The following is a 24,567-nucleotide window of genomic DNA, read 5'->3' as shown; positions in this document are numbered from 1 at the left end:
AGGGGACAGATGAAGTCCTAGACCAGAAAAAGATTTATGGAACTCTGAAAATAGAAAGAAAGATGGGGCCCTTCAGAGAGACAGCTAAGGATGAAGGACACTTCCAGTGAATCTAACTTTTGGAAATCCAATTAGTTAAGGGAGCTGTGAGATCTAAACTTTCGTCGTTGTTGCATGACTCAGGTTGTAAAGTAATTTCTGCCTCAACATCGATCTGTGGCTAGATGAAGCAGACTTTAATTGCCATTCCAGCTCCATCCGTTAAAATGTCTTCACCAATTCTCCAGTGTCATTAGCTAATCACAGGCTTCCTGACATAACCAAGGAGGTGGGCTATTACTGTGCAAATTTGTTCAGCTTTTTAAAAATGACAGGAGATGCATCCCACAGCCTTGTACCACATTTAATATCTACCTCAGATGTGGTTCCTCAAGAGCCATTTGCTATTGTGATCAATTGGTAATCCCACCGGAGGGTTGCTGAAGACAATCTGTGGATATCACACTGGTGATTGTTTTATCTACACAGCAGCGAGGTGGGTGCTTAGTTTTTTTACCACAACTGTCAAACAATAAAATGCTCTTACAGCAGCAGTTACAGTTAATTTCAGTTTGATTCAGTGGAGTGCCCCAGGGGTCGGTCCTGGGGCCGGTTTTGTTCAATATCTTCATAAATGATCTGAAGGATGGTGTGGATTGCACTCTCAGCAAATTTGCGGATGATACTAAACTGGGAGGAGTGGTAGATACGCTGGAGGGCAGGGATAGAATACAGAGGGACCTAGACAAATTGGAGGATTGGGCCAAAAGAAATCTGATGAGGTTCAATAAGGATATGTGCAGGGTCCTGCACTTAGGACGGAAGAACCCAATGCACAGCTACAGACTAGGGACCGAATGGCTAGGCAGCAGTTCTGCGGAAAAGGACCTAGGGGTGACAGTGGACGAGAAGCTGGATATGAGTCAGCAGTGTGCCCTTGTTGCCAAGAAGGCCAATAGCATTTTGGGATGTATAAGTAGGGCCATAGCGAGCAGATTGAGGGATGTGATCGTCCCCCTCTATTCGACATTGGTGAGGCCTCATCTGGAGTACTGTGTCCCGTTTTGGGCCCCACACTACAAGAAGGATGTGGATAAATTGGAGAGAGTCCAACGAAGGGCAACAAAAATGATTAGGGGTCTGGAACACATGACTTATGAAGAGAGGCTGAGGGAACTGGGATTGTTTAGTCTGCAGAAGAGAAGAATGAGGGGGGATTTGATAGCTGCTTTCAACTACCTGAGAGGTGGTTCCAGAGAGGATGGTTCTAGACTATTCTCAGTGGTAGAAGAGTACAGGACAAGGAGTAATGGTCTCAAGTTGCAGTGGGGGAGGTTTAGATTGGATATTAAGAAAAACTTTTTCACTAGGAGGGTAGTGAAACACTGGAATGCGTTACCTAGGGAGGTGGTAGAATCTCCTTCCTTAGAAGTTTTTAAGGTCAGGCTTGACAAAGCCCTGGCTGGGATGATTTAATTGGGGATTGGTCCTGCTTTGAGCAGCGGGTTGGACTAGATGACCTCCTGAGGTCCCTTCCAACCCTCATATTCTATGATTCTATGATTCTATGATTCTATGATAAATGCCAGAGTTGCAAATTCTAACAATTAAAATCCAAATAAGAACTGTCCATTTGTACAACAAAGTTCTTTGTCCTATCATGTCTGGTTCACATCATAAAAATTAGAGATGGAAAAGAAAGGTTAAATCCCCCAGTCCCCCTCCCTGCTAATGTAGGATTGTTCCCTATAATACATTTTCTAGTGCTTTGTCCAGTCTAGTTTTAAAAGTCTCAGGCAATAGGTCGCTCACCGCTCCCCTGGGGAAACTATTCCACAGCCTACTGCAGTTCAATCTCAGGAAACATTTCTTGATAGCCAGTACACATTTTCCCTTCCTAGACATATCCCATAACTGCTACTTGTGTCCCCCTGGAACACACTGAATAATTCCTTTCCCTCATTGGTGGTGGTCTTCAAATATTGGTAGACTGTTATCATCTTCCCCATTAATCATCTCTTTGCAAAGCAACAGATGTATTTAACTCTTTTAATCCTTCCTTATAAACCAGTCCTTCTCGCCTCGGGATCATCTTTGTTGCTCTTCTCTGAACTCTCCAATTTGTCAATATCTTTCTGGTGACACAATGTCCAACACTGAATACAATATTCCAGGTGCGGTTACCATATAGAAAGTGACTATTTTCTCCCTTCTCCATTATAAAATGCCATTTATGCAGCCCAAAATTGCCCTTTTCATACCATATCACTTTGAAATGTCATGTGTAATTTGCTGTGTGCTATGCACTTAGATTTCTTTCGTCATTGTTGCTTCCTAGGTTTCTTCTTCCTGTTTTTCCTGTTCAGATGCACTAGCCTGTATTTTTCCAAGTTAAGTTTCACTTAGTTATTTTCAGTCTGTATTTCTAATTTCTCTAGGACCCTTCCCATTACTTTTCTTTGCTCATTGATCTTTACAATTCTCCTGCTTATACTTGTATCTGTGAATTTCATCAGAGTTGTACACTCACTGTTCCAGATCATTAATGAAGTAGTTAAATAAGACTTGGCCTAACATTGATACATGTGGCAGCCAACCAGACATTTCTCCCCACTTTGATACATTGCAGCTTATCCTCACCTTCAGTTTACAGTCTTTTAGCCATATGAAATCCATATGAAAACCAATTTGAATTATTTTTTCTATTAAGAGTGTGTGAAGTACAATATAAAATCCTTCATTAAAATCAATTTTATAACCCAGCTATGATTCCTTGTCTATTTAGGTCCTAATCCAAGACCCACTGAAGTCAAAGGAATTCTTTGTATTAACTTCAGTGGGTTTTGGATCAGGCCGTAATATTGTTTTGTTTTGTTTTTTAAGAAAAGCAAACCAGCTAATTTGACAAAACTCAGTTTTTTAAAAAACATCCATGCGATTTACTTCTCATTGTTCTTTTATCTGCTAGATATTTTTTATTTCTTTTTCTTTTAATGTTTATTCCATAGCCATAGTAGGGAGAGATGTAAGTTGGTAATACATTAGAGTTCTCCTCTTTTCCAGTATCTTTTCACTTTGCCTCTGACTTTTCCAAAGTAAATGCCAGTGAATCTAGCTAATACCCTTAATTAATCTAGGACGTGGCTTTGATTTGTATTTGTTCACATTTGCCAACCGCATTCCCTTACCTGCTCTGTATCAATAGCTCCAGTTACTTTTACAGGGTCTTCATCCCCTCCCTCAATTCTGCAAATTTCCCTGCTTTATTTTTCTTTCTGAGGGCAGATTTTTTAAAGGAATTTCGTATCAGAGCCATTTCTGAGTCATTTATTTCACCCTCCTCGTTTGTTAATGGCCCTAGTTTCTTACTAGTACTTTCCCCCCTTGATATATTTGCAAAATATCTTCTCATTCCCCTTGACCTCTTTTGGTTAACATAAATACATTTTTTTTCTTTCCTTGGCTGCACTTATATTTTGCTTGCAAGCCTGAACTGACGGAATATTCTGAAGAGAATCATTGCTTTTAAATATGGTTCTACTGTGTATACAGGAAATATGAGATCTGCTATGTAAACAAACTTCGCTAACTAGCTTCTTCTCCAGTCTTATTGGCTTGAAACAAATGACATTAGTATAGAAATGTTTATATTGCTATGAAATAATCAATCCTGACCTGGGTTTATTGTAGTAGACCTTAACTCTGGATTATAGTATATCTAGTTTTTCTTGATCTCATCATATCCAGGTATAATTACATTTAGTGACCATCAGAGTAAGATGAAATAGAGTTACTTTACACTCTTAAAATTGCATTACTAAAATGATCATTAAGAAGTCAACTGTGAGTGGATGGCAGTAACTTCTCCCAACAACTGATGAGAAAACCTGCAGGACATGATAGCTATCAGAAATGAGAATTTTTTCACTCACAACAAATAAGAGCTAAGAAAGCCAGGGCAATAATGCATATACAGAATAAGGAACAAATTGTGCCCTACATTGCACACATGCCACTCCTGTTTACTTGGAAGACTTCATTAAGCATTAACTAATCCACATAACACTCCTGTGAGGAAGATATATATTATCCCTATTTTTCAGATGGGGAAACTGAGGGAGAGAGATGTAGTGACTTGATCAGTGCTACACAGTGACCCAGTCTCTGAGACAGGAATAGAAATCAAAATTCCTGCTTATTTCACTAGACCATGAAACTTCTCCATTAAAACTAGATTGAGTAACACTCTAAAATATACTGTAGGAAACAATACTGCATTGGTAGGGGGATGGACTAGATAATCCAATGCGGTTTTTATATCTCTACCATCTGCTGTCGTAGCTGTTGTCTATAGTGCTGCTAACTACCTATCAGATATGCTAGTGATATTTTGTAGACCAGTTAATTAACAAGATGATCATTTCATCCTTCCCTTGCCCCCTGCAGGCCTGATACAAAGCTCAGTAAAATCAATGGAGAGGCTCCCGTTGACTTCAATGGTCTATGGCTCACATGGTCTTAAGTCCATGTGACAAATTAATCAAAGCATGTATATTTCAAATGTGGTCAAATACTCTTTGCAAAAAAAAAAAAATCTTGTATCTTAGACATACGATATTTTACAAGATTTCTTGTATAACTAATGTATAAAATTTTCAAAAAGTTCCACACTAAATAGTTCCACCGCTTTCCTTTTATTCCATTTTTTAAAAATGTATTCTTATCTGAAACAAAGAGTTCTTCTTTGAGGATGCAGGGAGAAAGTAAAATAGATTAGTAGTATTGCCTGTTGGGTGGCCTATGTGAAATGAATTACTTATACCGCTATTGCCTGCTCTGTCTTTGATTTTACAGGGCTATCAAGCTAGCAATTTTCAAAAGACTATTAAAATTAAAAGCCTCATTTTACCCATTCACAAAGGACAAACTCGATCTTGTATCTACACAGCCTGAAAGTTGAATCACAGGACTGGAAGGGACCTCGAGAGGTCTTCTAGTCCAATCTCCTGAATAAGTGTTGACATCTAAAAAAGGGTGTGTGTTCAGATGACCACAGGAGCATGTGTGATGTTTGAGGTACAAGACAGTCTGACATTCAAGTAGGGCTCACTTTTGCCTGCTGCCCTCATTCAAAATGTGTGCCATGCTGCTCTTATTTCCCCAACACAGTTGTGAAGGATACATGGCTGTTTTCATAACCTCCGAGTTGTACACTGCTTCCCCCTCTTTATTGCCCCATATCAGCAATAATATTGCAGCATTAATCTTGCTCTGTGACTGGAGGGTAGGTCTGTGGTGGCCAAATTATTTTGATGCGTGGGCTTGCATAGTAACTGCAGAGAGAGAAACACTGTGGGCTGCAAATAGCCTACAGCCACTTCCTTCTCTTGCAACTACACCCTTAAGCTATCGTAGGCCTTTGTCTTTCTTTGTGACCCTCTTGTAACTCTCCTACCATTTTCTATACAGGTGAACTTCTATTATCTGAAGCTCAGTTATCCAAATCTGTTGCCTGAAACACTGATGTCTCCTTATGTCTATTACTTTGATTCTCTCTCTTATTCAGCACCCTCCATTATATTCAATTGTTTTAATTTTTGGCAGGGAGGGAGAGGGGTTGAAATGCTATTATGTTCCTTTTGTGCTTGGACCCCCTTTCTGGCTGTATGCTCTGTAACCCATGGCAACCACATAAAGTCATTACAAACACTCTCAGTCGCTACTTTCTGGCATAACTGCTATGCAGAGGCCCAGGCCTAGAAGCAGTTCTTCTGTGGACTGGGCTTGGCAGCATTAATCGCACTGGAGGGTTGCCTGTGGTTCTTCTAAATGCTCTGGCCTCTTCTGTTCTAGGCAATGCTCAGGAGTAGTACAGGCCATCCTGTCTCTTCCAACCAGCTAGTCTAATGTGCAAGAGTATAGCCTGAACTCAAACCCAGTTCTGTTTTAATTTGTTAGTATGAATTAGTTAATAAAGTTAGCGTGAACTTCTCTAGGGTTTATACAATTTTAGGGCGAGCTTTTCAAAAGCACTCAACATTGGCCTAACTCTGCATCCAGTGATGTAATTGACTGCAAGGCAGGACAGTTAGGTCAACACTGAGTACGTCTTAAAATATGCCCCCTACAGAATTATTTTTTCAATAAACCAGTAATAATTCATAGTCTGATGCTTTTTGCTGATTGTGACTTTTTTTTTAGCTGGGAAGTTTAGTTCTGCTTAGCAGCAGCATGTGAATTTCAGTGAAGATCTGATTTTTACCCAGTTGTACAGTTAAGTTGGCTGAGGCACAAGCTGGTCAGTCATCTGCCCAAAGTTTTAGTGAGTCAATGGCTGAATCTGGATTCAAATCCAGATTGTCCTGGATCTGAGAATTTAGTTTAGATATAAACATTATTTTGTGTTTTCTTTCTTTAATTTTCTGCTTCAAATGTGCATCTGTAGAAATGTCATTTGGAACTGGTGATAAACTGAAATACTTTGAATAAATGTGTGGTGATCCTAATGTGAATGGGAGACTAATTCTTCCCTTGGATATGTCTGTGTAGATACAATTAAATTAATGGGAACCCCATGGGAGCATCTGAGAGCAGAATTTGATCCATTCTCAACATCTTGCTATGTATTTTCTTTTCAAAAGAATATTTCAGAGACAGTCAGGACAATGACAGAAACTCTTGAAAGCTGGCACTGTGAAGTTGTTCCCTGAAGAACCACTACTTTCTGATGGCAGTATTTCAGCAAGTATCCAAAGGTAGTGGTGAAGGGGACAGAGGTACTTTGTATGTCTTTAATTTACAATGGAACAAGAGAAGAAGGTGTGTCTTTGAGGTGACAAGAGCTCCTGAGTGATCTACATTTAATGAGATTGTAGCTTTCTCCTGTAGAACAATTTTTTCCTTTAGAAATGCAGTAAAATGGTGGCCACTTAGACCTAGAGATGGGCTCAAACCACACAGTTCAGCTGCAGATCAAAAGTTTTCTAAAGCCCAGTTCTATTTATAGTCAGAGTTTAGGTTTGGCCCATTGTAGAGGTAGGGATCTGAAAGTCTAGATCCAAGCCAGGATTTGAACATCTCAAAAGTTTCAGTTTGTTCATGTCCAAGATTTTGACTTGGGTTCATCTTGACTTTCACTGTAAGGTATGTTCAGTGTTTCTTTGTTTACAGGCATCTGTGATTTGCTTAATCCTTCCATATTATCTTTTGTAAGAGAAAGTTGTAGCATTTTTTGCTTCTGTTTCTGGATGGTACATCAAATGTTCATATTTGGTTGGTCCTTACTGTTTGCAGGATTTTTGTTTTAGAAACAAAGTTAGGTTTTAGATTTTTTCTCCAGCCTCTGAAGATCTGCATCTATTTTAAATCAATATTTAAATAAACAATTAACGGAAGAGTTAATGAATAATAATGTGATTAATTTTTGTTTACAAATATTTCTGTGCTTAGAAAAGTCAAAACCATGAGAGTACTGTTGTTGAATAAAAAATGAAGGCCACATTTTTCAAATACAGGTACCTAAAGTTGGAGAGCAAAATAACAGTAACCTAAATATCAGCTGTGCTGAAAACTTGCAACTCCCTTTGAAGAAAATAGGAGGTGTGCGTGTCACATCACAATGGTAAAGAAATACAGGAAGAATTTACTTTCTTCTAACACTTGAACAAAGAACTTTCTCACAATGAGAAAAACAATGTCACCTCAAAAGCTTCCCTCTTTTTCTCTGCTTCACTGCAGAGCTTTTGCCTACAACCTTTCCAACTCCTTCCTGGCTGGCTTCCTGCTAGTTTTAAAGAAACAGCGTTCATATCCTTGCAGTAGGCGGTAAGTATCTTTGGAAATCAAGCCCCTTTTCTTTAAGAATGAAATGTTCAATAGTGCACAAGGAACTTAGGTGCTGATTTCCCATTGAAAGTTGGAGGGTATTGGGCAACTAAGTGCCTTAAATACATATGAAAATTTCCTCCAAAGAGCCTAAATTTGCACTGAGGTTTCTAATGTTAAGCACTCAAGTTTGAAAAATTTGGCCCAAGTGAATAATTACATCAGCCTTAAAATACTATAGTTACAATCCAAATGTTCTTAATATGAGAGGGATTATAGGTCACTCCTTCACTGGGGAAAATGAAAAAAATATTACAAAAAATCACCATTGTTTGTGAGGCAGCAGTTTGGTTGCCGGTCCTTCACTCTCCAACCCATGGTCACCTTCTTTATTGAGTAAAAAGACATTAATGATAGGCTAGTTCTTCCCCCTCTCTCAGCCTGTCTTACTACTGGGTTGGAGGTTGGAGTTAGGGAGGGAAGGAGAATTCTTCAGAGGTTGTCCTGTTAGCTAGCACTGTCTGCTCCCTTCCCTTCAGCCTGTTTGTGCCCTAGCAACTTTCCCTTTAGTGGACTTCTTTTTCTGTTCCCTTGAGCTTGAACAAGGAGACTCAAAAAGGGATAGGTTCTCGAAGCTGGGGAGTAAGGTCTCTGCATTTCATCCACACTTAGGTACCTCATACTGCCTGCCTCAGCTAGTCGTAAGAAGAAAGAGGTGGGAGTCTTAAACCTAAAATTGACCATTGTGAGTAAGAATGAGAGGTGGCGCAGGACTACTCATGCCACCCCATCCCATTGGTGTTCTGGTGGGTCTGGGTCTCAGATTTGTCCCAAGAATAACACATTTTGGTAAGTCAGTGTTGCACTTCCTGTCCTGCACACCTATTCTATTCTATGTAGTTCCTGATACCGCATCATCTTAGCATCTGAGTGAAGGCGGGTACCTGGAAAATGGTACCAACATGGGTCAAATTAGTCACCGATATAAGCAACTGCAATTCACAGCTGTCTCTACAACACTCAGTGGTATGGTGTATGCAAATCATTTCCAGCTGCAGCTATGGTTAATAAAAATGATGGGACAATCTATTTGAAAAACTCCAGATCACAAAATCTCAATATCTCCACAAAAGCCATTGTCTTTTATATAATGGGAATATTCTCTTTTCTACTTATGTTTCAACCCTGCATTCCTTGCACATCCCAAACTCCTACTTAAGCCCATTTTGGAAGCATTCAGTTTGACAAGACTGCAGGATCCAACCCCCAAATTGTATGAGCTGAAAGATGGCAAAAGAAGCAAAGTCCAGCTGCATATCCCACTTACTTGAAATGAAACTTTAGGGAAATTCTTTGTCTTCACTGCACTTTCCAATAGAGCAGAAAGCACTTCACAAATAAAATACCTGTCTCAGAATTGCCATTGTGAAGGGCATGACTTTAAATGCACAAGATCTTTAGAATCAACTCTATAGTAAGGCTCTGATCCTGTAAAGGTTTACACTCCTGCTGTACTTTAAGTCAGTGGGATGACTCACCAGCTTACAGTTAAGCAGGAGCATAACTGTTCACAGGATTGGGGGCCTTAATTTTTCCAGAAATGTATTCTATCCTTTACCATTCACAATTAAAACACAGTTTATTTTAAACACCTTAAAATCTGTACCTAAATAAGCTTGTAGCTTTAAGGGTAGTTCAGAGTTATTAGCTTTCTATCAAAGATGCAAGGTTAGCTTTTTACCAAGTATTGTAGAAATCTTGTATTTTTATAACAGATTAAAACCCGAAGAAAGTAATTTTAATTATGAACGAAACATTGCAATAAACGAGTATTTAACTGCATGTTTTACAGCCTGACTCATGTTGTGTAGAAGCAGCTACACCTGTACCTTTTGCCATTTATTAAAAGGGAAGTATGGCTGCTGAACTGAACATTATTGCTATATTGTGTCTGCCCACTAGGTGTCGTTGTTGCTGGTTCTGTGGTGATTGGTGTGGGAGGGGGACTTGAGGAGAGTAGTCATGCTGTAATAAAAAAGGAAGCAAGTTATTGTTGTGGATCCAGCCATCTTGGCTCAATGTATTCCACGACGTGAGACTGGAGGGAGGCGGGATGAGAGAGAGCAAAAGCAATAATATAATAAATTCAGATTTACCCCTCTAGAGAGCTTCAGTTTTGACCAATCTGTAGCATTCTCTGACACCAAGCTCTGTTTTGACTGTTATCAAATCACTGAAATGCTCCTGTGGAGAGCAGAAGAAAAGTCCAGCTTAATAACTCCCTTACCTATGGAATGGGCAAACAAGCAGAAAACATTTCACATTGCTTCGTATTCAGGGAGGAAGTATACAACGACAATTGTGATTTGGTGCTGAACAAACTTGATGAGCAATTTATATCACAAAGGAATGCAGGGTACTGTATGTGCTCAAAGGGACGCTTTACAAGAAGCTGATATCATTTGCTAGAAAATTGAATTTAGGGGCAAAGAGAAAATCAAATCAGGGACAGGAAAGTGATAAGAATGCTGAACAAGGGCTTGTCCTAGAAATCACAGATAAAGACTGATTTCACTGCTGTAGAAATGGCAGAGCTCTCTGAGCTCACAGAAAATTAAAATCAAGAGGGTCCTAGGAGGTCCATTATTGTGTAAATGCCCAAGAGCCTTCCTCTCCTGAAGACCTAGGGTCAAATTTAAAGGGGAGTCTAAGCTGGAGCAATTTACACCTTCTAGCCCCTCAGCATGTAATTCACTGCAAGTTGGACTCCCTTTCAGAGCTACTTGTCAACATGTAACTTAAACCTCCTTACACATCACTTTTGGTTTTGGTCCCCGGAGATAAATTTGGAATAGACTACTAATGAACAGAGACTTGATGGTCTCAGCCGAGTCATTAGTGGATGATCATTTAACATCATCAAGCCAATATCCAGTGTGACACTGTGACATTCACCTGTCAGTGAACCTCAAGTTAAAGGGCGAAGAGACCAAGTACATAACCCCTACAAAGACACAGGTTCATTACATTTAGCAACCTCTGTTCAGGGATACCTAGGACTAGAATAACGGGTTTTTCTGGCTCGGACTGATGTTTATTGGCAGAACTGTGTTTCCGAAGAGTGCTTGTGGCCGTGGAGGTTGCTGTCATTCTTTCATTCTCAGCTGTAAAAATCAGAACATTTAATAAATGGGGGTGGGGGGAGAAATGGAAATGGAAATTAGGGGGCAAGAGGCCTGAACTAGGGCTGCTCAGTCATGGTATCCACAGACAAAAGGGAAAAATATCTAAAATCCTATGCAAATAAAGTGCCGTGTTCTGCACTGACTCAAACCTTGAGCAGCCCTCTTGATGTAAAGGGGTACAATGGTGCATAAATCAATACAGGATTTACCCTATAGATTGTATAAAAGAAAGGTCTGATGCAACCTGAACCGCAGTCTGCTGCTCAGTCAAAGGCATAAGATATCATTTCTCTGCATAGTTGTGCAAATTCAGAACTTTTTGCTTAGCAAGATGACATGTAATGATCAGTTGGAGCCTGTTTTTTCAGGTGAAATTTATGGTTAGAAAATGATCAGCTTCAAAATACAGTTCAGGTTGAAATAACACAGAATTCCTTTTCCCACCAACTCGTAATTGCCTCAAACAAATAAACTTGCTCCTGATTAAGCCTGAAACCAGCACAAGCAATGGATAATTCAGCTCAAACAGCATTTTAGGAGCCAGCTTTCATCTTTACAATTTGTTAGTGGATCCGAAATGGATTGTCTCTGTGTTAGAATGTTGCCACTATTAGTAAATGGCAAAAATTGGAGCTTTCCCATTTTCTGCCCTTTGTCACGCAACGGGTTTCTGCCCCTTAATCCATCAAACTGGAGCTGTGAGCTGGGAGTAGCAGTGCCCATTTTCCCCTTGATATTGGGAGGATGGGCTTTACAAAGCAACAGCTCTCAGCATTTGCCTGCTGCAGGTTTTGGTGAGGCCGCCATATCTAGTCTGTATTGCCTTATAAAAGAGTGCAAGGAAGGCCAAGTAGCAGCCTGCTACTGTAATTTTAAAAACGGCTTACTCCTCTTCTGCCCAAACCCTGCCATTCTTGATCCATGAATTTGCCATAGTTCTAGCTGAATGTGAGGTGACATGTTACTGAGACAGCAGGGACAGATTGGAAGTCAGTTGTGTTTTTTTACTCTACACTCCTGAAAAGTGCTCTATTCTATGAGCAAATAAATAAATAAAGAAGTGTATGAGTGTGCAAGAATTTCTAGGTAAGCGTATGTGGAATTAAATCAGCCCACATTGCACTTGTCTGTGATCTATTTGTGACCAGTGTTTGAGTTAAAATCTTTACTCGGTTTCCCTATAACACCAGTCACTTCCAACTAGGTTTCTAAGCAACCCAATTTCTAAAAATGTCTTTGACAAAAATGTTGTTAAACTCGAGTTACTGGCCAGTTGTCCAGTGACCTGTTTGAATCTTCTGGAGTTTGAAGAAGTTAAAACTTCTGTGAAAGCTATTGGAATCTGTAGAGCAATATGGACAAACACACTCAGCTGCTTACACAAATAAGACAACCCATCGTAGCCACAACAGGTCTTGGAAAATGCAAAGGAGAATTCCCTGATCAAAAGATCACCATGGGGAATACAATATTTTTAATTTTATGTTCTTGGCTAGTCAGATGAATCTCATGGCTTATTAATACAAAGTATAGTCATTCCAATAACGCTTCTAAATGAAATCCTAAATCTGATACTTGAAGGTATCTAGCAATGACAACTTGCTGTATGCAGTTTGTGTCAGTGCCTTGCATCACTAAAGATATAAAGAACAAAGGAGCATCATGCAACTATTGCTTCAGACATGCAGAAGCCAACCCCCCTCCCCAAATAACCCTTGTAACCATTTCTCTACCTGACATATTAGACTTGAGTTCAATTAAGAATACTCTTTCCTATCGTGAGATTTAATTGCTTCTTAATTTGTTAATTAAACCACAGAATTTGTAAAGCGTGACCAGCAGCAGTGTAAGCTTTCACCAAATAGTGCCCCAGCTCTGACCCACAAGGACCATGTGCAGGTGTGAAAGAGGCTCAGTGCCTGGGCCTATCCACTGAGTCTGCTAACAGCGTGTTAGTTAGTACCAACTGTGGTAGTGGACACCTGTCCATTATCCTGGAGGGAGTCTAGCAAACTCCTGTCACATAGGCGACCATCCCATGGTCGCAATCTTCAATCATTGTGGACTAGAGCTGGATTTGAACGGGCAGCCTAGATTCCATTGCAAGTTTTTTAGCAACATTAGCAGGTTTTCTAAGTACATGAACGAATACTGAAAGGCATAGAGGTGCTAAAGTTTTTGTCTTACTGCTAATAGTGGTACCCAGTTTGTGAACGCTGAATTTCTGGTCCTTTCAAGTAAGTTATGATGGACATATAAAACCACCTGTTCACTTACCCAGAATAAGCACAGAAGAAAGAAGAGGTGCACATACTACTTAAAGGGACCTTTGTCAAGATAAAATTGGGTGATATCCTCACTCCCACTCCAGCTCTTACCCAGCGTAAAGGAGCCCTAAAAACACGGTTTCAGCTATGAGAGGATTCCTTTGGCACAGGCAATGCAGAGACAGCCATATGGCTGCCTTTCAAGGCCCCCCTTATAAGCCCCGGTGTAGGGGTCATGCTGGGGGGTGGCTGCAGCACACAATCCTGCAGAGATTCTCGTCTTGGCAGCACTGAGACACATAGGACTGTAAGGAGAAGGCTGTGGTAGCTTAGGCTGGCCTCCAGTCTGTGGCCCTGAGCAGCCTAGGATCTGGAGAGCACAAAGGTAATTTAACACTACCTTAGATCCATCTCCCCTGGTCTGTCAATGCTAGGTTGTACCTGTGAGTGTATATCTACACTGCAATAAAACACCTGTGGCTGGCCTGCATCAGCTGATTTGGGCTTGCAGGGCTTGGGCTGCGGGGCTAAAATTGCAGTGTAGAGATTTGGGCTTGAGCTGGACCCTTCTCCCATGCAGGTCCCAGAGCCCAGGCACTAGCTCAAGCTCAAATGTCTACACTGCAATTTTATAGCCTCACAGCCCAAGCCCTGCAACCTTGAGTCAGCTGACCTGGGCCAGCCAGCGGTGTTTTACTGCAGTGTAGATGTAGCCTTAGAGGATCAGCACACAATCTCATCCAATACAGATTTTTAAAAGATGGTGTGAGCAGTATTACTATTCTGAAACAACTTTAGATTGTTCAAACTGAAATTATTTTAAATATCAAATACACTTCCAACCACTTGTGCTGCTTGCTTACTTTTGCACTTAATTCAGCTTGGAGAGTGAAAATCAACTGGGCTATTTATAGTCAATTTCATTTCCTGATTCTCATGTGGTAGCTTAATCCTTCAGTGTATAGGAACGTATATATTTTTAAAAACCTTTCTATTGACATTTAGAGATGGATCCAGGATGTTTCTAGATCTGGATTAGGTTTAGGCTGTGAAATCATTCAAGCTGTTCTTAGAAGATTTTGGGTACATCTGCCTCAGAAAAAAAGACCCTTTTACTTTTGGATCCTGTCTAGAAATATACCAGTAGAGGACTACAGGGATTTTAATAGAAACAGATACTACTGAATTTGAAGAGATTTGGATTTGAGATTTGGGTTTTGACCCTTTCCATTCATATTAGTTTTTGCAAAACATTTTTTTTGTTTTAGCAAAACCTACATTTGGCATCTGACCTCCTTGATGGTGCCCTGTTAAAGAACACTGAAACAGAACAGTCCACTAATCTATTCCTAACATTTAGAGATCAAAATTTCTGTGGGAGCAACAGATACCAACCCAGTTCAACTTCTCTGATGTGGTAGCAATTAAAGCACACAGTTCCCATTCTGGTAGAGAATCTAGCCCCAATTATGACAACCCCCTTTTCTCTCTCCTCTAGCCTCCTCACACCTCCCTCCAAAAAGTAGTAGAAAGTTTAGAGGAATTAACTTGGTACATGTAAATTTTCATGACATATCACTCTACCAGAATATGAAGCCCACCCTGAACTGGATGATTTGGTCCATGTAAATGCTAGAGCTAAGGCTACTCCAATGAAAGGGAAGGATAAGTTCTTTCTGTGTTAAAAGGAACAATGAGAAACGTTAAGGGCTAAATTTCCTAATGTACATACTCAGAAGCCATGAAATTCACACAGTACTTGCCTTTAAATTTTATGCAGTGAGTGCCATGTTAAAATGCATTTGAACTCAGAGGTACCATGGAGCCATACATGATCCACAGTGGTGATCTTATGTCTAGTAGGACAGCACTTTATCTTAGTGGGATAAGGAAATGTGCAAGATTCTGTAATAAGTAATTATTTAAGAGATCTGAATAAAGATAAATTGATGAGAACCTTTCACAGATAAACAAATATATCTTTATTCTTTGGGATGTAGGAGATAACTACACAAATGACAAGCTTCATTTTATGTGATGATGAACCATGTGTTGCTTACTAAATTGAATATAGTCACATGAAAAAAATAATTAAAACAATTCCTTTACTGAGGAAGGAACAATACCTAAGGCTATTACAAACTTAGATTATTACAATTGAAGAATTTTTTAAAAACTCTTAATTAGTTTTCAATATTTATGCCTCTGTTTCTGTTTTGCAATTGACTTAGCTTAGTGAGTGAAACTAGGTCACACAATTTCACTTTCGGCTCATAGTTAGTTTCATTTACCAGTTTTCAATAACTATCTCTGTGGTTTTGTGTTTGGAGTTCCAGTGCTGCAGGGACACACTGAGATCTAGGTCGTCTGGGACCCCAAACATTCGATTTATTGAACTGAAATGAAAAAGTATGAAAATATATTCGATGTTTGTAAATTCTTCCTTCCCCCACCATCCTTACTTTTTTTCATACTGAAAAAACCACAACACAACAAAATTGGTATATTGTGTTTTTAAAAATGTCCCTCCAGGGAAAGGATAAAGATGTTCATTCTTCGTAGAACCTTTTCGAAAGAGGGAGGAAGTGAGAATAGTTATATAAAACCTGTTGTGCTATGTTTGTCCACTAAGTGGTCCTTAAAGACAGATATTTACAAAAGGCAGATTCAGGTTTATGCTTTCACATTAGATTCCGGGGGGAGGGGAGCTATTTTAATATCAGCTAGTAGATGAGGCCAAAACATTTTTGAAAGTTTTGTCTCTATAACCTATAGTTATGTTGCACATCTATCAGAGTTGAAAACTATAAATTATAAAGGCCTCTCTTGCAATAGCCAGAATTAAAACTCTTTCCATCTCTCACAGAGTCAACTGAAAGTGTGAACATGTTTCCTCTTTTGTTCTGTATAGGCATTAAACCTTACTAACTTTATGCAGTAGTACATATGTATTTTCCAAAAAGTTAGTTTCTAAATATAAGAAATTAAATTTCTCCAACACATTTTAAAAAAGTTATATTCTATGTAGAAATGGAAAACTAAAGTGCATAAAACAGACTTGCATTCACTGCATGTGACCTTTGTATTATGTTTTTGTAATTTGATAGTTTGTTAATGGCTAATTTCTAAATACATTGTACTAATTTCTAAATGCATTTTGGAGTTAGGCACGCATTTCAAGAGTGTAAAGTATGTGATACTGTGAGACTTTATTGATTTATAGAACAATGTAGTATTGACCATTTCTTTTGTTAAGAAATGCAAGCAGGAATGAGATTAAAAATTATTGTTATGAATTTTAGAAATGGACTTCCTTGTTATTACACAGTAGTTCTTCTGAGAATTAGAGTGATAGGTGAATATAAGCAGTGTAATGCGCAAATCTATCTGAAGGGTAGAGGTCTAAGCAACAATATTCTAACAATAATAGGCCCTTGTATGTAGATATTACATATCTCATATTATATAGGGCTGGATTTTAATTATTCCTAGTGCAGTCAGGTTGGAGTGTAAGGGATCTTGGCTCTTCTGCATGGCTATGTTAAGGCTACCTAGAGCACAGTTGAGATGCGGGATGGAGAGCAAGAGCTAGGGACCCAATACTCCCCTCCTCCCCATCAAAAACTGGTGGGCAGGAAGAGTCCATAATAATGGCTTCATGCCCTGTGCACCAGTGGAGTTAGCTAGGCATCAGGAGAGGGAGTAAGGTATGCCTCAAAAAGGAGTCAAGGAATGTACACCATTCCCACAGCAAGAAGAGATCACAGAATGGAATTGTGACACATCCTTCCTGGTGCTTCTTCTGTGGTGGCCCAGGTATGTGCCACCCCTTACTCTATGCTTATCTAAAAGCAGTCTTACCTATAATATTCTCCTAAGAGATCCCCAAATGTTTCATAAACTTACAGAAAGAGAAATCACTGGACTGCAGCAACCTTTTGGATTAGAATGCAGTGCTTGTTTAACAGTGCATAGCACTGCTACTCAAGAGTAGTTTAGGACAAGGAGTGTATCTATTTGAGACTGCAGGTGGAAATTAGGTAGGAAGAATATAATTATCTAAACTGGAATTTGGTCAGGACTAACAACCCTGGTCTTGTAAGAACAGTCATAGAGGGTTTGGTTGGTTATGATGAAATGTTTTTATTGCATGGAGGAAAAATACAAAATTAAATACAACGAAGCCATGTTCATCCTATCTTATAATGGTATGTTGGATTCCTTTACTGCTTTATGGGGTTAGAGAAGAATCTCCATAATAAAGGGAAAAAATAAACAAGCCATATAAAATGAGGTAATGCTACTCAGAAACTGCCATCATATAGCAGTCACATGCATCTATAACTACTCCCAGCAGTGTTTCTTCAGTTTCCTCAGTAGAGCTCCCCATTCATATAATCAAGCTGCCATTATCTGCCAAGCTACTCTAAAAAAATAAAAACCATAGGTGAAATCCTGGCCCCACTGAAGTCAATGGCAAAACTTCTATTGACTTCACCCCAGCTGTCATTTTCACATGATCTGTCATGTCACTTAATACTCAAGAGTAAGAGCAAGAGCTTTGGGTCAATGAGCCCTGTCATAACCATACAGCTAAGAGTAGCCTAGAATTCCTCCTTATCCATAAGGGGTTAAGAAGCTCAAATAACCTGGTTGGCACCTGACCAAAAGGACCAATGGGGAAAGAAGATACTTTCAAATCTGGGGTGGGGGGAAGGTTCTTTGTTTTTTGTGTGTTCTCTTTGGAAGCAGAGAAGCATCAGGTTAGAAAACTCCTTCTCCTATAAACCATCCTAAAAGTCTCTCATATTACAAAAATTATAAGTAAAAGCCAGGCAAGGCGTGTTAGATTATATTTTGTTTTGCTTGTGAATTTTTCTTTGCTGGAGGGAGGTTTATTCCTGTTTTTTTGTAACTTTGAAACTAAGCCTAGAGGAAGTTCTGCTGTGTTTTTGAATCTTTTGTTACCCTGTAAAGGTACTTTCCATCCTGATTTTACAGAGGTGATTTTTACCTCTTTTTTAAATAAAATCCTTCTTTTAAGAACCTGACTGATTTCTCTATTGTCCTAAGACCCAGGGGTTTGGGTCTGTAATCACTTTGTAACCAATTGGTTAGGATATTATTCTCAAGCCTCCCCAGGAAAGGCGGTGTAAGGGTTTGGGGGGATATTTTGGGGGAATAGGAACTCCAAGTGGTTCTTTCCCTGATTCTTTGTTAAATCACTTGGTGGTGGCAGCGTACCCTCCAAGGGCAAAGAATTTGTGCCTGGGGGAAGTTGTAACCTAAGCTGGTAGAAATAAGCTTAGAGGGGTCTTTCATGCGGGTCCCCACATCTGTACCCTAGAGTTCAGAGTGGGGAGGGAACCAAGACAAGCCCCGATAAAACAGTTTGCACTCGAAGAAAAGAGAAGTCTCTAATATTAAAGTTCATTTTTAACTATGCCTGTTCCGAAAAGTGCCTAATTTTCTGACAACTCCATAACTATCAGGACAACCAGCTATGTCGTCAGCACCAAGTCACATACAATGGGCTTGCAGAGACGAGAGGCATCCAGACAATGCTACCTGGTGCCTGCAATTGCCAGTAGAATTCCATATGCTGGGACCACAGACTGAGTGGATAGAAAAGGTGAAAGAAGTGCCCTTGGGAGTTGAGGAGCAGGAGAAGGTAGCAGAAGCAAAGGAGTAATAAAAAGAAACACTTGCATTTCAGCCTCCAATCTGCGATGTGGAAACATTCTATAAGCTATCTCTACCACCTGGTGAGGGAGGAGTACTTGTGGCACCTTAGAGACTAACCAATTTATTTGAGCATAAGCTTTCGTGACACGGCTATTACTCTGAAAACTGGTGAGGGAGGGAAAATCAAACAGGAATGCAGCTGATCTGTGACTCCTTCCCCTAGCTAAGCCAATGCAAAGAGACTGTATTGTACCAACAAAGAAGGCCCATTATACTTCTCTTCAGATATTTTGTCTGTGATTCAGGATGTATGAGGATTTCTAAGAACCACTAGGACATGGACTCTGCACTGGAGTATCCTTTTCATGAACTCCTGCTCATTTTAGTTAAAGAAGCAGGATTCACAAGGACCTTTTAGTACATTAATCACCTTTGGCAAGTGCAGCTCTAGCCATGCAGTTCTACCCGATGCAAAACCCTCACAAGGGAATTTCATCTGTGAATGCTGTGCACGATGGTCCAATGTGTATATAGGAAAGCGAGCTTTTGGCACCTATTCAAAGGCAAAACATACCAGATACAAAACTCCATCCTGTGTGACCTAAGTCATGTGATCCAAATACTAAAATATCCACATGGGCCTATACAAATAGCAGGAGCAAAACAAACCGCTTAAAAACCAAGATAATTGAACATAAAAGCACCATGAGGAAACATCACGAGTCCCTTGTCATTTCACATTTCACGCAACACAAACATGACATCTTATCCCTTAGATTGCTACACATTAATCAAACATACCTCCACACTTGAGAGGATAAATGCTATCTAAGGAGAGAAGCCTTTTGTATATTTACTTTGTATTCTTTAAGCCCTGCAGACCTCAGTAACGAATGGAATCTTAGGCCATTTTTCACATGAAGAGCCAGGATGTCATACAAAATTTCTCGTTTCATACTACACTGTCCTCACATGTTGCCCACATAATTTCTCAAGACTGGGATGTCCTTTAAAAAGCAACACTTTTTGTTGAGATTTATTGTCAGAAATAATGGATCTGGTGAGCCACACTGCTGTGTGCATTTCTTATTGTAGACAACAGCATTATTAACTACACAAGCACTGTCACCCCCCCAGGCACTATGACAATTCCTGATGCACCTTACAAGTGCTGGTGCAAAAGTCCTTTGTGCTGTTTGTGGGCATTCCCATGGGAACTCAATGGAAATTGAAAAATACCATCTACTATTAAATACGCCTTTTACCTATTATTGGTCTACTGGCAAACAACTGTCTGTAATATGTGAATTGGAAGGATTATTTGGGGGGCAGGTTAAACGTTTAGTGATGGGCCCATGTTGACGTTCCATCACTGACCATTTTTAAATCAAGATTGGAGGTTTCTTCTAAAAGCTGTGCTCTAATAATTATTTTGGGGAAATTCTATGACCTGTGTTATGTGGGAGGTCAGACTAGATGATCACAATGATCCCTTCTGGACTTGGAATCTGTGGATCTATAAAAATGTTAAATAATCCAAATGTTTAGGTGCTTATCCTAATCTTTTGGATATTCTGCCACTGCAGGGGCCTTGGGCACTGGTGCACCTCAGCTCGTCCTAGTCTCTGCCTGTGGCACATCATAGTCTAGTCTCTTGTGGGCTGGAACACTTTGATCTCATTTGGTTGTTGGGTTCATGTGCAGGAGCTGGGTTATATACAGGAGGTCAGATGAGATGACCCGGTGCTCCTTTCTGGCCTTGAACTCTATGATTCTACCCCTACCCCACCACTTTGCTGCTTTCACTTCATGTCCCAGCCCCCTTTATGTCCCAGCCCTATCTGAGGCTGCGAGGAGCATGACCGCCTCGGAGGGCCATATGCTGCACATTTCCCACACTCTAGAACTTCCTTGATCACAAGCACCCCAGAGCATCCTGCCTGCCAAACTATTCAAAATGTGTATGGCCTGGTATTGAGCCAAGTGGCTGTCAACAACACAGAGGCTTATGGAAGCATTTGGAACAGGGTAGATAGGAGGTTGGAGGTCACTTGGGTTTCAGGGAGGAAAAGAAGATTTAAGGAGCCTGGGAAGAGAGGGAAATCCAAGCCTTTAAAAGTCAGACTTCAGCTCGTCGTTAGGTGCTGATTGTTTTGTCCATCCCTACTTTCATCTTTAAGGAACAGAATACTTCTATAAAAAGTGAGCTGCTGTTAGTAATAAATAATCTTAACAATTAGCTCCTACATAGTATTTTCCACCCATAGAGATCTGTGATCAGACGACCACAGTGAAGGTCTAATTCACTACAGCTAAATAGTTGACTATTAAACATTTCATTGTGTGAGACTGTAAATTCTAGTTATTGAAGTAGGCTAAATCTTGGTCTGCTTTCTGGATTTGATTGCTTTATAGTTTCGAATTAGCTCCTTGCTGACATTTACAAGAGTCATTATTTCTTCCAAGTACATTATGAGAAGAAGCAATGTGAAAGCAAAGAAAAGGAAATATAATGGCAAAGGCACTAATTGTAACAGTTGCCTCATTTGTTTTTGTACAAATCAATTGAGGCCAAATTGTGCCGTCCTTAATTGAAGAAAACTCCCATTGACTTTAATGCAGAATTTGGTCCGAAGAATTTGGAATTTGTGACTTTTGGTCACATCGTTTGCCCCTCACTGTGGAAAGGATTTCCTTTCATACAATGTCAGAATGTAATAGTGCATTGGAATTTGTATTAGCAGCATGTGTCTTTTTAAAGGAAATGGTAATATCTTAAAGCACTCGCGAAAGTAAAAACTCCAATGATGGTCTTTTCCTGACCAAGGGCTTCAAAATTTGTCCCTGTATCAGTGGAAACCAATGGAGATCATTTGAAAAAAAAATTACTAGTGATATGGGGTGCGTCAGTTCTTGCATACCTAATTTGAGTGCTGAGTACCTGCCATCTGAACATTGGGTCCCTATTAGGGATCTCAAAATGGGCACCCAAAACCTAAGGCACTCAAAATCACTAGTGACGTTGGAAGATGCAGATCTATATTGCATCTGTTGCTAATTTGTACACTACGCAAGCTACTGTAACAAATTATTATAGGGTAGTGTAAAGAGGCCTCTGTATAAATAAGGCCCCATGTATTTACAATTGGGTGAGTAAATCTCTTCATGGTATATCTGACATATATCTTTCTTGACCTATCTTTTCCATAGAGAATTGGGGGAAAAGAGAGAGAGAAAATACATGGGATGAAATCTTGGCGTCATTTGAGTCAATGAGAGTTTCATCCATGTAGAGGAAAAATGGGGTCTTGAGCATGAAGGAAATTATTTTTAAAATCTGCTGTGAGTTACAAGAAGGTCTGATGTTTTCTAAATTATGAATATTGATTAATGGTTGTGCTATGTCAAGTTGTGAGAGTATTGTGAGCTTGAAACAAAGCCCTAGGTCCAAATAGCCTCAGCCTTTGGGAAGTTCTGATCCAGATGCAAACTTTGCAGCTCAAACCCATCTCTAACTTTATGCAGGCTTCACAATAAACCTGCTACAAAAATTAATTTTTAAGTCAGACTAGGCACTTTGTAAAACAAATATTGTAATGCCGTGCTGGAGTTTCTGGCATAGCAAGGCCTAGGGACATGAAGACAGTGAGGTCAAACTGGCAGCCAAAGTGATGGGGCTGATAGGACTGGCAATAAATGTACAATTTTCTTTTTTGATGGAAGGGATGAGAGTGGCGGGAGCCTCATAGGGAAGGGCTGAATGGTGGAAGCTGACTGGCAGACCAAGAGGAGAGGAATTATAGAAACTGAGCTCTTCCCAGTCAATTCTCTCACTTCCTCTAAAAAATAATATGTCTAAAAATAGCATGTTAGCCCAGCACTGGTTTTTGTTAACAACACCCACTTGAGCTCTGCTCTCAAGATTTATTATAATACCATTAAACCCCTAGGGGTCATTACAATCTTGCCTTTCATTTGGTCTGTACATAAATAATTGATCATCATAAGGATCGAAAACTGTGGAAATGAAGACAACTTAACACAGATATTCTTTATGACATCAATTACAGGGGAAATCATTTGATGTGAACAGAGAATATTTCAAATGGTACAATGATGATAGCTACTAAAATTACTTTATAGGCTAAATGAAATGTGTACACTCATTGGTTCTGTTGCCCATTTACGGAGAAAGTGTATTACGGTTCAAGGGAAAAGATGCTAATTATCTGAACATACATAGGGTGTGATTCACCACCCACCTTACTGCAGTTTTACACCTATATGACTTCCATTCAAGTCACCAGCCGAAAATTGGCATGATGAAGTGGTGAATCAGGCCCATAGTTTGTAAGTAATTTACTGCTGTCAGTTGCAGTACGGAAGGAGGAAATGTTTTGGAGTGCTTGTTGCTGACAGTTAAGCCCCTGGAGTGTGCATGCTATTGTCAGCAGTGGAATGTACTATGCCAGCGGTGTCACAGGGTTAAAGTTTGAGAGTAGCGGTTACAACAGTAGCTGAAAACATTTATGACATTAAAACCTGGGGACAGGCTGAAATACTGTAAACAGTATCCCTGAACCTGTTGAAAGGATGTCAGAGTTCAAATATTTTTGTATGAGGCAATTTATGTAGTGTTGACTGCTGAATTTATACATATGGGGGTAAGCACCAGGCAGCTGGTTTGGTTGGAGTGGACATTTTCTCTCATTGTTATTAGTTGTGGTGTTTATATATGGCATCATTCCATTTTCCCAACTGGCACAGCGATAGGTAGTTTGGAGGGTATTCAAACAATACTGGGAATGATATTAAAAATCTATGTGAATGGTAAGTATAGGGGTGCACTGTATTCCAGTAAGGCAGAACAATGACTGGATGCGTGTCTTCTGTTATTTCTTTAATTATAAGGGACGTACTGAATATATAGAGTGATAACGTTGTTTTATTTCATAAGTCATTGGGAAGGATGTTATGCCAAGTGAATATTGGATTTTGAATGTGAGTAAGGGAATGAAAGGGAATGTGTTTCAGTGAGCAGTGCTGAGTGAAAAGTTGCTGGTCTGTATCTTATGACATGTATGTTACAGTCTGGCTATATAGAGAGCACGTTCTAGAGGCATGTGACCTCCACTGAAAATATTTTGCTTGGTCGTCCTGAAGAGTTCAGCGGCAGGAAATTTAGAAATTGTGCTGTGGAGAAAAGTGAAACAGTAAATTTGAATTCATGTCATCCTGAAATCAACAGGACCACACGCTGAGAAAGTAATCACACATGAGTGAAGGTGTCAAGGTCTTGAATTTTGACTGAATTATCATATTAGGATGATATTAATCCTGAAACTATTGACGGATCATATTATTATTTATTTGTATTGTGGTTGTGCCTAGAGGCCACTGTTGTATGTGTCATTTTGTGTAACAGTAATAATACTTAACAATGAATTGGTTACAAGCAGCACCATGAGTGGAGAGATTTTTCCATACAATGACTGAACACAATAATGTAAAAAGAAAAGGAGTACTTGTGGCACCTTAGAGACTAACCAATTTATTTGAGCATAAGC

The 24,567-nt window shown here is 39.7% G+C and overlaps 1 long non-coding RNA gene across 2 annotated transcripts in view; it reads left to right on the top strand.

Moving 5' to 3' along the window:
- LOC140895676 (uncharacterized) overlaps positions 1–24,567 on the top strand; it is an 87,574-nt gene that overhangs the window by 61,734 nt on the left and 1,273 nt on the right. The gene's annotated exons all lie outside the window — the stretch shown is intronic.

This window comes from Lepidochelys kempii, chromosome 11 (assembly GCF_965140285.1).
Source record: "Lepidochelys kempii isolate rLepKem1 chromosome 11, rLepKem1.hap1, whole genome shotgun sequence".
In the NCBI taxonomy this organism is placed as follows: Eukaryota; Metazoa; Chordata; order Testudines; family Cheloniidae; genus Lepidochelys; species Lepidochelys kempii.
Note: the sequence above shows the minus strand (reverse complement) of the source record. Positions and strands in the feature narration are given on the sequence as shown.